General features: G+C 45.7%; 1 protein-coding gene and 14 non-coding genes across 15 annotated transcripts in view; all 15 read right to left on the bottom strand.

The window, feature by feature from the left end:
- Positions 1-16,316, bottom strand: part of GUCY2D (guanylate cyclase 2D, retinal) — a 604,889-nt gene that overhangs the window by 561,020 nt on the left and 27,553 nt on the right. The gene's annotated exons all lie outside the window — the stretch shown is intronic.
- On the bottom strand, positions 6,009-6,080 carry TRNAW-CCA (transfer RNA tryptophan (anticodon CCA)). The gene has a single exon. It is a non-coding gene; the product is annotated as a tRNA-Trp (tRNA).
- On the bottom strand, positions 6,754-6,825 carry TRNAW-CCA (transfer RNA tryptophan (anticodon CCA)). Its single transcript has one exon. It is a non-coding gene; the product is annotated as a tRNA-Trp (tRNA).
- TRNAW-CCA (transfer RNA tryptophan (anticodon CCA)) lies at positions 7,499-7,570 on the bottom strand. Its single transcript has one exon. It is a non-coding gene; the product is annotated as a tRNA-Trp (tRNA).
- Positions 8,244-8,316, bottom strand: TRNAW-CCA (transfer RNA tryptophan (anticodon CCA)). Its single transcript has one exon. It is a non-coding gene; the product is annotated as a tRNA-Trp (tRNA).
- TRNAW-CCA (transfer RNA tryptophan (anticodon CCA)) lies at positions 8,990-9,061 on the bottom strand. Its single transcript has one exon. It is a non-coding gene; the product is annotated as a tRNA-Trp (tRNA).
- On the bottom strand, positions 9,735-9,807 carry TRNAW-CCA (transfer RNA tryptophan (anticodon CCA)). The gene has a single exon. It is a non-coding gene; the product is annotated as a tRNA-Trp (tRNA).
- TRNAW-CCA (transfer RNA tryptophan (anticodon CCA)) lies at positions 10,481-10,552 on the bottom strand. Its single transcript has one exon. It is a non-coding gene; the product is annotated as a tRNA-Trp (tRNA).
- Positions 11,226-11,297, bottom strand: TRNAW-CCA (transfer RNA tryptophan (anticodon CCA)). Its single transcript has one exon. It is a non-coding gene; the product is annotated as a tRNA-Trp (tRNA).
- On the bottom strand, positions 11,971-12,042 carry TRNAW-CCA (transfer RNA tryptophan (anticodon CCA)). Its single transcript has one exon. It is a non-coding gene; the product is annotated as a tRNA-Trp (tRNA).
- Positions 12,716-12,787, bottom strand: TRNAW-CCA (transfer RNA tryptophan (anticodon CCA)). Its single transcript has one exon. It is a non-coding gene; the product is annotated as a tRNA-Trp (tRNA).
- Positions 13,461-13,533, bottom strand: TRNAW-CCA (transfer RNA tryptophan (anticodon CCA)). The gene has a single exon. It is a non-coding gene; the product is annotated as a tRNA-Trp (tRNA).
- TRNAW-CCA (transfer RNA tryptophan (anticodon CCA)) lies at positions 14,207-14,278 on the bottom strand. Its single transcript has one exon. It is a non-coding gene; the product is annotated as a tRNA-Trp (tRNA).
- Positions 14,952-15,023, bottom strand: TRNAW-CCA (transfer RNA tryptophan (anticodon CCA)). The gene has a single exon. It is a non-coding gene; the product is annotated as a tRNA-Trp (tRNA).
- Positions 15,697-15,768, bottom strand: TRNAW-CCA (transfer RNA tryptophan (anticodon CCA)). Its single transcript has one exon. It is a non-coding gene; the product is annotated as a tRNA-Trp (tRNA).

Here is a 16,316-nt window from a genome sequence, read left to right as displayed (position 1 = left end):
ATTTACCATTTGCTAATTTGTACATAATTGCACTGATTGACAATAAAACTGTTTATTTCACATTCATTGGTTTCCGTCTCAGTTCTGCTGCACATTGTGATCTATCAAGTCTGCTGCTAAGAGCAGCCGTAACAGTAGGTTCTGGCCACACACTGATCACAGCAGCAAGCCTGAGTTTTGGAAATGTATCCCAATCAGGTGCAATATTATGCATTGCTAGCAAAGGAAAATGAGTTTTCCTCCAGGAAGTTTTTCTCTGATCATCCCAGAGAATCTTTGCTGGCTTTAGTTGATCTGGTGCATGGCTTTGTAGCCCAAGGAATATTTTGTAGTCAGGAAGTAGAATCTTTAATTAAAATATGGGTAGATTTAGCACTGTCCAATTTGCCTTCAGATGATTTCTCGGCACCCCTACAGCCAGTCCAAATCCAATCATTATTGTATCTATTAGAAGAGGATCCAGTATATTTTGAGGAACAATATTTGGGGAAAGGTAATGAAGCAATGTTGGAGTGTATAGAATCTGCATATTCTCTTGTTTGTCAGGGTTTGTGTATCTATGAAGATGCTCTTACTTTAATCTCTGTCTGGCAAAGACTGCTTTCTGCCTCTTCCACTCCTCGGTCTACTTCCTTACCTTCTTTTTCTGCTGATCAGAGCTTGCAGCACACAGCCTCAGTAAGCCCAGAAAATAATTTGGTCTCTTATACAGCAGGCCCCACAGTTGCTAAAAGAAAGGGGAGATCAAAGCATAAAAGAAAATATGTTCCCACTGCCTCCATTCAGCATGTACTGCCTATTGAACCTGGGTCTGCAACACCTGCAGCACTTGATCTGTCTCCATCCCTGACTATACAATCAGTTGCTCATTTTCCAGTACAGCCTGCAGACTCTTGCCTCCAGCTGCCTGCAGACTCTTGCCTCCAGCTGCCTGCAGACTCTTGCCTCCAGATGCCAGCAGACTCTTGCCTCCAGATGCCAGCAGACTCTTGCCTCCAGGTGCCAGCAGACTCTTGCCTCCAGATGCCTGCAGACTCTTGCCTCCAGATGCCTGCAGACTCTTGCCTCCAGATGCCTGCAGACTCTTGCCTCCAGATGCCTGCAGACTCTTGCCTCCAGATGCCTGCAGACTCTTGCCTCCAGATGCCTGCAGACTCTTGCCTCCAGATGCCTGCAGACTCTTGCCTCCAGATGCCTGCAGACTCTTGCCTCCAGATGCCTGCAGACGCTTGCCTCCAGATGCCTGCAGACTCTTGCCTCCAGATGCCTGCAGACTCTTGCCTCCAGATGCCTGCAGACTCTTGCCTCCAGATGCCTGCAGACTCTTGCCTCCAGATGCCTGCAGACTCTTGCCTCCAGATGCCTGCAGACTCTTGCCTCCAGATGCCTGCAGACTCTTGCCTCCAGATGCCTGCAGACTCTTGCCTGCAGATGCCTGCAGACTCTTGCCTCCAGATGCCTGCAGACTCTTGCCTCCAGATGCCTGCAGACTCTTGCCTCCAGATGCCTGCAGACTCTTGCCTCCAGATGCCTGCAGACTCTTGCCTCCAGATGCCTGCAGACTCTTGCCTCCAGATGCCTGCAGACTCTTGCCTCCAGATGCCTGCAGACTCTTGCTCCCAGCCGCATGCAGAACTTTGCATCCAGCCATCTGCAGACACTTGCATGCAGCCTACAGAGACTTTGTTTCAGCCTGCAGAACATTGTACTCATCTTGCAGAAAATTGCATCCAGCCCGCAGACGCTTGCATCCAGCCCGCAGACGCTTGCATCCAGCCCGCAGACGCTTGCATCCAGCCCGCAGACGCTTGCATCCAGCCCGCAGACGCTTGCATCCAGCCCGCACAGGCTTGCATCCAGCCCGCACAGGCTTGCATCCAGCCCGCACAGGCTTGCATCCAGCCCGCACAGGCCCTGCTCCAGCCCGCACAGGCCCTGCTCCAGCCCGCACAGGCCCTGCTCCAGCCCGCACAGGCCCTGCTCCAGCCCGCACAGGCCCTGCTCCAGCCCGCACAGGCCCTGCTCCAGCCCGCACAGGCCCTGCTCCAGCCCGCACAGGCCCTGCTCCAGCCCGCACAGGCCCTGCTCCAGCCCGCACAGGCCCTGCTCCAGCCGGCCCAGCCAGGTGCTCAGCCAACGGCCCAGCCAGGTGCTCAGCCAACGGCCCAGCCAGGTGCTCAGCCAACGGCCCAGCCAGGTGCTCAGCCAACGGCCCAGCCAGGTGCTCAGCCAACGGCCCAGCCAGGTGCTCAGCCAACGGCCCAGCCAGGTGCTCCGCCAGCTGTCAACCAGTCTAATGCCCTCCCAACTGCCTACCAGTCTGTTGCCATGCCTGTTGCCAACCAGTCTGTTGCCATGCCTGTTGCCAACCAGTCTGTTGCCATGCCTGTTGCCAACCAGTCTGTTGCCATGCCTGTTGCCAACCAGTCTGTTGCCATGCCTGTTGCCATGCCTGTTGCCAACCAGTCTGTTGCTATGCCTGCTGCCAACCGGTCTGTTGCCCTGCCTGCTGCCAACCGGTCTGTTGCCCTGCCACAAGAGACTTCTGCTTCTGCCGCCCAGCCTCAAGAGACTTCTGCTTATGCTGCCCAGCCTCAAGAGACTTCTGCTTATGCTGCCCAGCCTCAAGAGACTTCTGCTTATGCTGCCCAGCCTCAAGAGACTTCTGCTTATGCTGCCCAGCCACAAGAGACTTCTGCTGCCCAGCCACAAGAGACTTCTGCTGCCCAGCCACAAGAGACTTCTGCTGCCCAGCCAAAAGAGACTTCTGCTGCCCAGCCAAAAGAGACTTCTGCTGCCCAGCCACAAGAGACTTCTGCTGCCCAGCCACAAGAGTCTTCTGCTGCCCAGCCACAAGAGACTTCTGTTGCCCAGCCACAAGAGTCTTCTGCTTCTGCTGCCCAGCCACAAGAGACTTCTGCTGCCCAGCCACAAGAGACTTCTGCTGCCCAGCCACAAGAGACTTCTGCTGCCCAGCCACAAGAGACTTCTGCTGCCCAGCCAAAAGAGACTTCTGCTGCCCAGCCACAAGAGACTTCTGTTGCCCAGCCACAAGAGTCTTCTGCTTCTGCTGCCCAGCCACAAGAGACTTCTGCTGCCCAGCCACAAGAGACTTCTGCTGCCCAGCCACAAGAGACTTCTGCTGCCCAGCCACAAGAGACTTCTGCTGCCCAGCCAAAAGAGACTTCTGCTGCCCAGCCAAAAGAGACTTCTGCTGCCCAGCCACAAGAGACTTCTGCTGCCCAGCCACAAGAGTCTTCTGCTGCCCAGCCACAAGAGACTTCTGTTGCCCAGCCACAAGAGTCTTCTGCTTCTGCTGCCCAGCCACAAGAGACTTCTGCTGCCCAGCCACAAGAGACTTCTGCTGCCCAGCCACAAGAGACTTCTGCTGCCCAGCCACAAGAGACTTCTGCTGCCCAGCCACAAGAGACTTCTGCTGCCCAGCCACAAGAGACTTCTGTTGCCCAGCCACAAGAGACTTCTGTTGCCCAGCCACAAGAGACTTCTGCTGCCCAGCCACAAGAGACTTCTGCTGCCCAGCCACAAGAGACTTCTGCTGCCCAGCCACAAGAGACTTCTGCTGCCCAGCCACAAGAGACTTCTGCTGCCCAGCCACAAGAGACTTCTGCTGCCCAGCCACAAGAGACTTCTGCTGCCCAGCCACAAGAGACTTCTGCTGCCCAGCCACAAGAGACTTCTGCTGCCCAGCCACAAGAGACTTCTGCTGCCCAGCCACAAGAGACTTCTGCTGCCCAGCCACAAGAGACTTCTGCTGCCCAGCCACAAGAGACTTCTGCTGCCCAGCCACAAGAGACTTCTGCTGCCCAGCCACAAGAGACTTCTGCTGCCCAGCCACAAGAGTCTTCTGCTGCCCAGCCACAAGAGTCTTCTGCTGCCCAGCCACAAGAGTCTTCTGCTGCCCAGCCACAAGAGACTTCTGCTGCCCAGCCACAAGAGACTTCTGCTGCCCAGCCACAAGAGACTTCTGCTGCCCAGCCACAAGAGACTTCTGCTGCCCAGCCACAAGAGACTTCTGCTGCCCAGCCACAAGAGACTTCTGCTGCCCAGCCACAAGAGACTTCTGCTGCCCAGCCACAAGAGACTTCTGCTGCCCAGCCACAAGAGACTTCTGCTGCCCAGCCACAAGAGTCTTCTGCTGCCCAGCCACAAGAGACTTCTGTTGCCCAGCCACAAGAGACTTTTGTTTCTGCTGCCCAGCCACTAAGGACTTCTGCTGCTGCTGTCCAGCAATTACAGTCTTCCGCTGCTGTTCCTCTGGGTGGTTCCCAGCCTGCTCCTTTTCTTGATGGCATCCAGTCTGCTCCTCCTCCTGAAGGGATCCTGCCTGCTGCCCAGCCTGAGGTGATCCTGCCTGCCGCCCAGCCTGAGGTGATCCTGCCTGCCGCCCAGCCTGAGGTGATCCTGCCTGCCGCCCAGCCTGAGGTGATCCTGCCTGCCGCCCAGCCTGAGGTGATCCTGCCTGCCGCCCAGCCTGAGGTGATGCTGCCTGCCGCCCAGCCTGAGGTGATGCTGCCTGCCGCCCAGCCTGAGGTGATGCTGCCTGCCGCCCAGCCTGAGGTGATGCTGCCTGCCGCCCAGCCTGAGGTGATGCTGCCTGCCGCCCAGCCTGAGGTGATGCTGCCTGCCGCCCAGCCTGAGGTGATGCTGCCTGCCGCCCAGCCTGAGGTGATCCTGCCTGCCGCCCAGCCTGAGGTGATCCTGCCTGCCGCCCAGCCTGAGGTGATCCTGCCTGCTGCCCAGCCTGAGGCGATCCTGCCTGCCCAGCCTGAGGCAACCCGGCCTGCCGCCCAGCCTGAGGTGATCCGGTCTGCTGCCCAGACTGAGGGGATCCAGTTCACTGCCTGGCCTGATGTTCCACCTGTTAGCCTCTTGTCTGTGGTCCTGCCTGACATTTTCCATCCGTCTTCTATTAAGACTTTTCAGTTTCCTGTCATCCAGTTTTCAAATACTCCTGTCACCCAGCCGGATCCGGTAATATTTATTTTTGAATTATTTCCCTCCCTGCCCACCCAGTCTTGGCATTTGCTGCTTATTTTATTTCCTGCTGTTTTTTGTCATTCTGGCGGAGGATTTGTAAGAACATTGTGGAGCGTCCTGAGGCCGCTCCTAAAGGGGGGGGGTTATGTTAGGAATCCGGCTCTGTGTGGTTGCACCTGCTGGTGGCACTTGGTTTCGGGACTGTGCTAACATCTATCACCAGCAGGTGGCATTGTGCAGCATGTCATGGACATTTCTTTGCCTGCAGTTTCCTGGTTCACCTGCTGGTGGCTCTCTTAATCTGGACAGTAGTAATTCTATCATTCACCAGCAGGTGGCCCTCATGCTATCTATCCTGGACAATTATGCATCATCTGATGGGATTTGCATTTAAGGACTCCACCCGCCTCAGAACCTTGCCAGAACCTCAGTTCAGCTTGGCTGTCCTGATCGCTGTGTTCTGTGCTCCCTGCTCTGAGAAGCTCTGTTCTGATCTGATCTCCTGGTTTATGTTCTTTGCTTACTCTGACTCTGATTTGCCTTGCCCTTGTCTGCTGTTCCGCCTGGTCTGTAAATATTTCTGTATATTGTTGTATAGTTAGTTAGTTAGGATTGCTGTGTTTATGTGGGTTGCACTGTGGGATTTACCATTTGCTAATTTGTACATAATTGCACTGATTGACAATAAAACTGTTTATTTCACATTCATTGGTTTCCGTCTCAGTTCTGCTGCACATTGTGATCTATCAAGTCTGCGGCTAAGAGCTGCCGTAACATATACAACTGCACCAGCAGCCCCAAAAGAAGGGTTGTAGAACTTTGCCCAATTGCGTAGCAAGCTAAGGGATATTTTTTATTGCTGTGAGAGAGTGGACAGTGTACTTTCTCAGCTCCTATGAGGATAGTGAGCTAAGTGTACTTTCAATGTTTTGCCCTTTCAGAATTTTCCAATCGGTTACAGCATTTCAAGGAGTCCATGTGAAGACATGGGCTTGTGTGAAAAAGCTCACTGACCCCGACGTGATTTGAACACGCATCCTTCTGATCTGGAGTCAGACGCACTACCGTTGCGCCACGAGGTCCCTGCATTCTTTTGTATTGGAAAAGTTAAATCGACGGCCTAAGAGACTTTCTTTTCTTTACAATGACAATATGGGTTTACTGCTAGTAATGTTATACTCACAGTTTTTGGAACTGTTTGATCGACGGCCTAAGAGACTTTCTTTTGTTTACAATGACAACAATGGTTTACTGCTAATAATGCTATACTCACAGAGGGTACCAGCGTTCTCTTCTCTACACAATTTTAAGCAAATAAGAGAATACCAGAAATGCCACACAATGCTTCTATCCTCAGACACTCACTACTGTGCCCACTGCTTATTTTTCTTTGCTTTCTCTTCAAATGAAAAAGGTTAACAGCATTTTAATAGGCAGCCACACTAAACACCTTCTTAAACACATCATGCTACATGAAAAGTGTCATGTTCAAATGAAAATATAGCGTTTATAGTCACTTCTCTACAACTGCACCAGCAGCCCCAAAAGAAGGGTTGTAGAACTTTGCCCAATTGCGTAGCAAGCTAAGGGATATTTTTTATTGCTGTGAGAGAGAGGACAGTGTACTTTCTCAGCTCCTATGAGGATAGTGAGCTAAGTGTACTTTCAATGTTTTGCCCTTTCAGAATATTACCAATCGGTTACAGCATTTCAAGGAGTCCATGTGAAGACATGGGCTTGTGTGAAAAAGCTCACTGACCCCGACGTGATTTGAACACGCAATCTTCTGATCTGGAGTCAGACGCGCTACCGTTGCGCCACGAGGTCCCTGCATTTCTTCTTATTGGAACAGTTACATCGACGGCCTAAGAGACTTTCTTTTCTTTACAATGACAAAATGGGTTTACTGCTAGTGATGTAATACTCACAGTTTTTGGAACTGTTTGATCGACGGCCTAAGAGACTTTCTTTTGTTTACAATGACAACAATGGTTTACTGCTAATAATGCTATACTCACAGAGGGTACCAGCGTTCTCTTCTCTACACAATTTTAAGCAAAAAAGAGAATACCAGAAATGCCACACAATGCTTCTATCCTCAGACACTCACTACTGTGCCCACTGCTTATTTTTCTTTGCTTTCTCTTCAAATGAAAAAGGTTAACAGCATTTTAAAAGGCAGCCACACTAAACACTTTCTTAAACACATCATGCTACATGAAAAGTGTCATGTTCAAATGAAAATATAGCGTTTATAGTCACTTCTATACAACTGCACCAGCAGCCCCAAAAGAAGGGTTGTAGAACTTTGCCCAATTGCGTAGCAAGCTAAGGGATATTTTTTATTGCTGTGAGAGAGTGGACAGTGTACTTTCTCAGCTCCTATGGGGATAGTGAGCTAAGTGTACTTTCAATGTTTTGCCCTTTCAGAATATTACCAATCGGTTACAGCATTTCAAGGAGTCCATGTGAAGACATGGGCTTGTGTGAAAAAGCTCACTGACCCCAACGTGATTTGAACACGCAACCTTCTAAACTGGAGTCAGACGCGCTACCGTTGCGCCACGAAGTCCCTGCATTCTTTTGTATTGGAAAAGTTACATCAACGGCCTAAGAGATTTTCTTTTCTTTACAATGACTATATGGGTTTACTGCTAGTAATGTTATACTGACAGTTTTTGGAACTGTTTGATCGACGACCTAAGAGACTTTCTTTTGTTTACAATGACAACAATGGTTTACTGCTAATAATGCTATACTCACAGAGGGTACCAGCGTTCTCTTCTCTACACAATTTTAAGCAAAAAAGAGAATACCAGAAATGCCACACAATGCTTCTATCCTCAGACACTCACTACTGTGCCCACTGCTTATTTTTCTTTGCTTTCTCTTCAAATGAGAAAGGTTAACAGCATTTTAAAAGGCAGCCACACTAAACACCTTCTTAAACACATCATGCTACATGAAAAGTGTCATGTTCAAATGAAAACATAGCCTTTATAGCCACTTCTATACAACTGCACCAGCAGCCCCAAAAGAAGGGTTGTAGAACTTTGCCCAATTGCGTAGCAAGCTAAGGGATATTTTTTATTGATGTGAGAGAGTGGACAGTGTACTTTCTCAGTTCCTATGAGGATAGTGAGCTAAGTGTACTTTCAATGTTTTGCCCTTTCAGAATATTACCAATCGGTTACAGCATTTCAAGGAGTCCATGTGAAGACATGGGCTTGTGTGAAAAAGCTCACTGACCCACGACGGGATTTGAACACGCTACCTTCTGATCTGGAGTCAGACGCGCTACCGTTGCGCCACGAGGTCCCTGCATTCTTTAGTATTAGAAAAGTTACATCGACGGCCTAAGAGACTTTCTTTTCTTTACAATGACAATATGGGTTTACTGCTAGTAATGTTATACTGACAGTTTTTGGAACTGTTTGATCGACGACCTAAGAGACTTTCTTTTGTTTACAATGACAACAATGGTTTACTGCTAATAATGCTATACTCACAGAGGGTGCCAGCGTTCTCTTCTCTACACAATTTGAAGCAAAAAAGAGAATACCAGAAATGCCACACAATGCTTCTATCCTCAGACACTCACTACTGTGCCCACTGCTTATTTTTCTTTGCTTTCTCTTCAAATGAAAAAGGTTAACATCATTTTAAAAGGCAGCCACACTAAACACCTTCTTAAACACATCAAGCTACATGAAAAGTGTCATGTTCAAATGAAAATATAGCGTTTATAGTCACTTCTATACAACTGCACCAGCAGCCCCAAAAGAAGGGTTGTAGAACTTTGCCCAATTGCGTAGCAAGCTAAGGGATATTTTTTATTGCTGTGAGAGAGTGGACAGTGTACTTTCTCAGCTCCTATAAGGATAGTGAGCTAAGTGTACTTTCAATGTTTTGCCCTTTCAGAATATTACCAATTGGTTACAGCATTTCAAGGAGTCCATGTGAAGACATGGGCTTGTGTGAAAAAGCTCAATGACCCCGACGTGATTTGAACACGCAACCTTCTGATCTGGAGTCAGACGCGCTACCGTTGCGCCACGAGGTCCCTGCATTTTTTCTTATTGGAACAGTTACATCGACGGCCTAAGAGACTTTCTTTTCTTTACAATGACAAAATGGGTTTACTGCTAGTGATGTAATACTCACAGTTTTTGGAACTGTTTGATCGACGGCCTAAGAGACTTTCTTTTGTTTACAGTGACAACAATGGTTTACTGATAATCATGCTATACTCACAGAGGGTACCAGCGTTCTCTTCTCTACACAATTTGAAGCAAAAAATAGAATACCAGAAATGCCACACAATGCTTCTATCCTCAGACACTCACTACTGTGCCCACTGCTTATTTTTCTTTGCTTTCTCTTCAAATGAGAAAGGTTAACAGCATTTTAAAAGGCAGCCACACTAAACACCTTCTTAAACACATCATGCTACATGAAGAGTGTCATGTTCAAATGAAAACATAGCCTTTATAGCCACTTCTATACAACTGCACCAGCAGCCCCAAAAGAAGGGTTGTAGAACTTTGCCCAATTGCGTAGCAAGCTAAGGGATATTTTTTATTGGTGTGAGAGAGTGGACAGTGTACTTTCTCAGCTCCTATGAGGATAGTGAGCTAAGTGTACTTTCAATGTTTTGCCCTTTCAGAATATTACCAATCGGTTACAGCATTTCAAGGAGTCCATGTGAAGACATGGGCTTGTGTGAAAAAGCTCACTGACCCACGACGGGATTTGAACACGCTACCTTCTGATCTGGAGTCAGACGCGCTACCGTTGCGCCACGAGGTCCCTGCATTCTTTAGTATTAGAAAAGTTACATCGACGGCCTAAGAGACTTTCTTTTCTTTACAATGACAATATGGGTTTACTGCTAGTAATGTTATACTGACAGTTTTTGGAACTGTTTGATCGACGACCTAAGAGACTTTCTTTTGTTTACAATGACAACAATGGTTTACTGCTAATAATGCTATACTCACAGAGGGTGCCAGCGTTCTCTTCTCTACACAATTTGAAGCAAAAAAGAGAATACCAGAAATGCCACACAATGCTTCTATCCTCAGACACTCACTACTGTGCCCACTGCTTATTTTTCTTTGCTTTCTCTTCAAATGAAAAAGGTTAACAGCATTTTAAAAGGCAGCCACACTAAACACCTTCTTAAACACATCAAGCTACATGAAAAGTGTCATGTTCAAATGAAAATATAGCGTTTATAGTCACTTCTATACAACTGCACCAGCAGCCCCAAAAGAAGGGTTGTAGAACTTTGCCCAATTGCGTAGCAAGCTAAGGGATATTTTTTATTGCTGTGAGAGAGTGGACAGTGTACTTTCTCAGCTCCTATAAGGATAGTGAGCTAAGTGTACTTTCAATGTTTTGCCCTTTCAGAATATTACCAATTGGTTACAGCATTTCAAGGAGTCCATGTGAAGACATGGGCTTGTGTGAAAAAGCTCAATGACCCCGACGTGATTTGAACACGCAACCTTCTGATCTGGAGTCAGACGCGCTACCGTTGCGCCACGAGGTCCCTGCATTTTTTCTTATTGGAACAGTTACATCGACGGCCTAAGAGACTTTCTTTTCTTTACAATGACAAAATGGGTTTACTGCTAGTGATGTAATACTCACAGTTTTTGGAACTGTTTGATCGACGGCCTAAGAGACTTTCTTTTGTTTACAGTGACAACAATGGTTTACTGATAATCATGCTATACTCACAGAGGGTACCAGCGTTCTCTTCTCTACACAATTTGAAGCAAAAAAGAGAATACCAGAAATGCCACACAATGCTTCTATCCTCAGACACTCACTACTGTGCCCACTGCTTATTTTTCTTTGCTTTCTCTTCAAATGAGAAAGGTTAACAGCATTTTAAAAGGCAGCCACACTAAACACCTTCTTAAACACATCATGCTACATGAAAAGTGTCATGTTCAAATGAAAACATAGCCTTTATAGCCACTTCTATACAACTGCACCAGCAGCCCCAAAAGAAGGGTTGTAGAACTTTGCCCAATTGCGTAGCAAGCTAAGGGATATTTTTTATTGCTGTGAGAGAGTGGACAGTGTACTTTCTCAGCTCCTATGAGGATAGTGAGCTAAGTGTACTTTCAATGTTTTGCCCTTTCAGAATATTACCAATCGGTTACAGCATTTCAAGGAGTCCATGTGAAGACATGGGCTTGTGTGAAAAAGCTCACTGACCCCGACGTGATTTGAACACGCAACCTTCTGATCTGGAGTCAGACGCGCTACCGTTGCGCCACGAGGTCCCTGCATTCTTTTGTATTGGAACAGTTACATCGACGGCCTAAGAGACTTTCTTTTCTTTACAATGACAAAATGGGTTTACTGCTAGTAATGTTATACTGACAGTTTTTGGAACTGTTTGATCGACGACCTAAGAGACTTTCTTTTGTTTACAATGACAACAATGGTTTACTGCTAATAATGCTATACTCACAGAGGGTACCAGCGTTCTCTTCTCTACACAATTTTAAGCAAAAAAGAGAATACCAGAAATGCCACACAATGCTTCTATCCTCAGACACTCACTACTGTGCCCACTGCTTATTTTTCTTTGCTTTCTCTTCAAATGAAAAAGGTTAACAGCATTTTAAAAGGCAGCCACACTAAACACTTTCTTAAACACATCATGCTACATGAAAAGTGTCATGTTCAAATGAAAATATAGCGTTTATAGTCACTTCTATACAACTGCACCAGCAGCCCCAAAAGAAGGGTTGTAGAACTTTGCCCAATTGCGTAGCAAGCTAAGGGATATTTTTTATTGCTGTGAGAGAGTGGACAGTGTACTTTCTCAGCTCCTATGGGGATAGTGAGCTAAGTGTACTTTCAATGTTTTGCCCTTTCAGAATATTACCAATCGGTTACAGCATTTCAAGGAGTCCATGTGAAGACATGGGCTTGTGTGAAAAAGCTCACTGACCCCAACGTGATTTGAACACGCAACCTTCTAAACTGGAGTCAGACGCGCTACCGTTGCGCCACGAAGTCCCTGCATTCTTTTGTATTGGAAAAGTTACATCAACGGCCTAAGAGATTTTCTTTTCTTTACAATGACTATATGGGTTTACTGCTAGTAATGTTATACTGACAGTTTTTGGAACTGTTTGATTGACGACCTAAGAGACTTTCTTTTGTTTACAATGACAACAATGGTTTACTGCTAATAATGCTATACTCACAGAGGGTACCAGCGTTCTCTTCTCTACACAATTTTAAGCAAAAAAGAGAATACCAGAAATGCCATACAATGCTTCTATCCTCAGACACTCACTACTGTGCCCACTGCTTATTTTTCTTTGCTTTCTCTTCAAATGAAAAAGGTTAACAGCATTTTAAAAGGCAGCTACACTAAACACCTTCTTAAACACATCATGCTACATAAAAAGTGTCATGTTCAAATGAAAATATAGCGTTTATAGTCACTTCTATACAACTGCACCAGCAGCCCCAAAAGAAGGGTTGTAGAACTTTGCCCAATTGCGTAGCAAGCTAAGGGATATTTTTTATTGCTGTGAGAGAGTGGACAGTGTACTTTCTCAGCTCCTATAAGGATAGTGAGCTAAGTGTACTTTCAATGTTTTGCCCTTTCAGAATATTACCAATTGGTTACAGCATTTCAAGGAGTCCATGTGAAGACATGGGCTTGTGTGAAAAAGCTCAATGACCCCGACGTGATTTGAACACGCAACCTTCTGATCTGGAGTCAGACGCGCTACCGTTGCGCCACGAGGTCCCTGCGTTTTTTCTTATTGGAACAGTTACATCGACGGCCTAAGAGACTTTCTTTTCTTTACAATGACAAAATGGGTTTACTGCTAGTGATGTAATACTCACAGTTTTTGGAACTGTTTGATCGACGGCCTAAGAGACTTTCTTTTGTTTACAGTGACAACAATGGTTTACTGATAATCATGCTATACTCACAGAGGGTACCAGCGTTCTCTTCTCTACACAATTTGAAGCAAAAAAAAGAATACCAGAAATGCCACACAATGCTTCTATCCTCAGACACTCACTACTGTGCCCACTGCTTATTTTTCTTTGCTTTCTCTTCAAATGAGAAAGGTTAACAGCATTTTAAAAGGCAGCCACACTAAACACCTTCTTAAACACATCATGCTACATGAAAAGTGTCATGTTCAAATGAAAACATAGCCTTTATAGCCACTTCTATACAGCTGCACCAGCAGCCCCAAAAGAAGGGTTGTAGAACTTTGCCCAATTGCGTAGCAAGCTAAGGGATATTTTTTATTGGTGTGAGAGAGTGGACAGTGTACTTTCTCAGCTCCTATGAGGATAGTGAGCTAAGTGTACTTTCAATGTTTTGCCCTTTCAGAATATTACCAATCGGTTACAGCATTTCAAGGAGTCCATGTGAAGACATGGGCTTGTGTGAAAAAGCTCACTGACCCACGACGGGATTTGAACACGCTACCTTCTGATCTGGAGTCAGACACGCTACCGTTGCGCCACGAGGTCCCTGCATTCTTTAGTATTAGAAAAGTTACATCGACGGCCTAAGAGACTTTCTTTTCTTTACAATGACAATATGGGTTTACTGCTAGTAATGTTATACTGACAGTTTTTGGAACTGTTTGATCGACGACCTAAGAGACTTTCTTTTGTTTACAATGACAACAATGGTTTACTGCTAATAATGCTATACTCACAGAGGGTGCCAGCGTTCTCTTCTCTACACAATTTGAAGCAAAAAAGAGAATACCAGAAATGCCACACAATGCTTCTATCCTCAGACACTCACTACTGTGCCCACTGCTTATTTTTCTTTGCTTTCTCTTCAAATGAAAAAGGTTAACAGCATTTTAAAAGGCAGCCACACTAAACACCTTCTTAAACACATCAAGCTACATGAAAAGTGTCATGTTCAAATGAAAATATAGCGTTTATAGTCACTTCTATACAACTGCACCAGCAGCCCCAAAAGAAGGGTTGTAGAACTTTGCCCAATTGCGTAGCAAGCTAAGGGATATTTTTTATTGCTGTGAGAGAGTGGACAGTGTACTTTCTCAGCTCCTATAAGGATAGTGAGCTAAGTGTACTTTCAATGTTTTGCCCTTTCAGAATATTACCAATTGGTTACAGCATTTCAAGGAGTCCATGTGAAGACATGGGCTTGTGTGAAAAAGCTCAATGACCCCGACGTGATTTGAACACGCAACCTTCTGATCTGGAGTCAGACGCGCTACCGTTGCGCCACGAGGTCCCTGCATTTTTTCTTATTGGAACAGTTACATCGACGGCCTAAGAGACTTTCTTTTCTTTACAATGACAAAATGGGTTTACTGCTAGTGATGTAATACTCACAGTTTTTGGAACTGTTTGATCGACGGCCTAAGAGACTTTCTTTTGTTTACAGTGACAACAATGGTTTACTGATAATCATGCTATACTCACAGAGGGTACCAGCGTTCTCTTCTCTACACAATTTGAAGCAAAAAAGAGAATACCAGAAATGCCACACAATGCTTCTATCCTCAGACACTCACTACTGTGCCCACTGCTTATTTTTCTTTGCTTTCTCTTCAAATGAGAAAGGTTAACAGCATTTTAAAAGGCAGCCACACTAAACACCTTCTTAAACACATCATGCTACATGAAAAGTGTCATGTTCAAATGAAAACATAGCCTTTATAGCCACTTCTATACAACTGCACCAGCAGCCCCAAAAGAAGGGTTGTAGAACTTTGCCCAATTGCGTAGCAAGCTAAGGGATATTTTTTATTGCTGTGAGAGAGTGGACAGTGTACTTTCTCAGCTCCTATGAGGATAGTGAGCTAAGTGTACTTTCAATGTTTTGCCCTTTCAGAATATTACCAATCGGTTACAGCATTTCAAGGAGTCCATGTGAAGACATGGGCTTGTGTGAAAAAGCTCACTGACCCCGACGTGATTTGAACACGCAACCTTCTGATCTGGAGTCAGACGCGCTACCGTTGCGCCACGAGGTCCCTGCATTCTTTTGTATTGGAACAGTTACATCGACGGCCTAAGAGACTTTCTTTTCTTTACAATGACAAAATGGGTTTACTGCTAGTAATGTTATACTGACAGTTTTTGGAACTGTTTGATCGACGACCTAAGAGACTTTCTTTTGTTTACAATGACAACAATGGTTTACTGCTAATAATGCTATACTCACAGAGGGTACCAGCGTTCTCTTCTCTACACAATTTTAAGCAAAAAAGAGAATACCAGAAATGCCACACAATGCTTCTATCCTCAGACACTCACTACTGTGCCCACTGCTTATTTTTCTTTGCTTTCTCTTCAAATGAAAAAGGTTAACAGCATTTTAAAAGGCAGCCACACTAAACACTTTCTTAAACACATCATGCTACATGAAAAGTGTCATGTTCAAATGAAAATATAGCGTTTATAGTCACTTCTATACAACTGCACCAGCAGCCCCAAAAGAATGGTTGTAGAACTTTGCCCAATTGCGTAGCAAGCTAAGGGATATTTTTTATTGCTGTGAGAGAGTGGACAGTGTACTTTCTCAGCTCCTATGGGGATAGTGAGCTAAGTGTACTTTCAATGTTTTGCCCTTTCAGAATATTACCAATCGGTTACAGCATTTCAAGGAGTCCATGTGAAGACATGGGCTTGTGTGAAAAAGCTCACTGACCCCAACGTGATTTGAACACGCAACCTTCTAAACTGGAGTCAGACGCGCTACCGTTGCGCCACGAAGTCCCTGCATTCTTTTGTATTGGAAAAGTTACATCAACGGCCTAAGAGATTTTCTTTTCTTTACAATGACTATATGGGTTTACTGCTAGTAATGTTATACTGACAGTTTTTGGAACTGTTTGATCGACGACCTAAGAGACTTTCTTTTGTTTACAATGACAACAATGGTTTACTGCTAATAATGCTATACTCACAGAGGGTACCAGCGTTCTCTTCTCTACACAATTTTAAGCAAAAAAGAGAATACCAGAAATGCCACACAATGCTTCTATCCTCAGACACTCACTACTGTGCCCACTGCTTATTTTTCTTTGCTTTCTCTTCAAATGAAAAAGGTTAACAGCATTTTAAAAGGCAGCTACACTAAACACCTTCTTAAACACATCATGCTACATGAAAAGTGTCATGTTCAAATGAAAATATAGCGTTTATAGTCACTTCTATACAACTGCACCAGCAGCCCCAAAAGAAGGGTTGTAGAACTTTGCCCAATTGCGTAGCAAGCTAAGGGATATTTTTTATTGCTGTGAGAGAGTGGACAGTGTACTTTC

Source organism: Hyperolius riggenbachi, chromosome 3, assembly GCF_040937935.1.
Source record: "Hyperolius riggenbachi isolate aHypRig1 chromosome 3, aHypRig1.pri, whole genome shotgun sequence".
Classification (NCBI taxonomy): domain Eukaryota; kingdom Metazoa; phylum Chordata; class Amphibia; order Anura; family Hyperoliidae; genus Hyperolius; species Hyperolius riggenbachi.
Note: the sequence above shows the minus strand (reverse complement) of the source record. Positions and strands in the feature narration are given on the sequence as shown.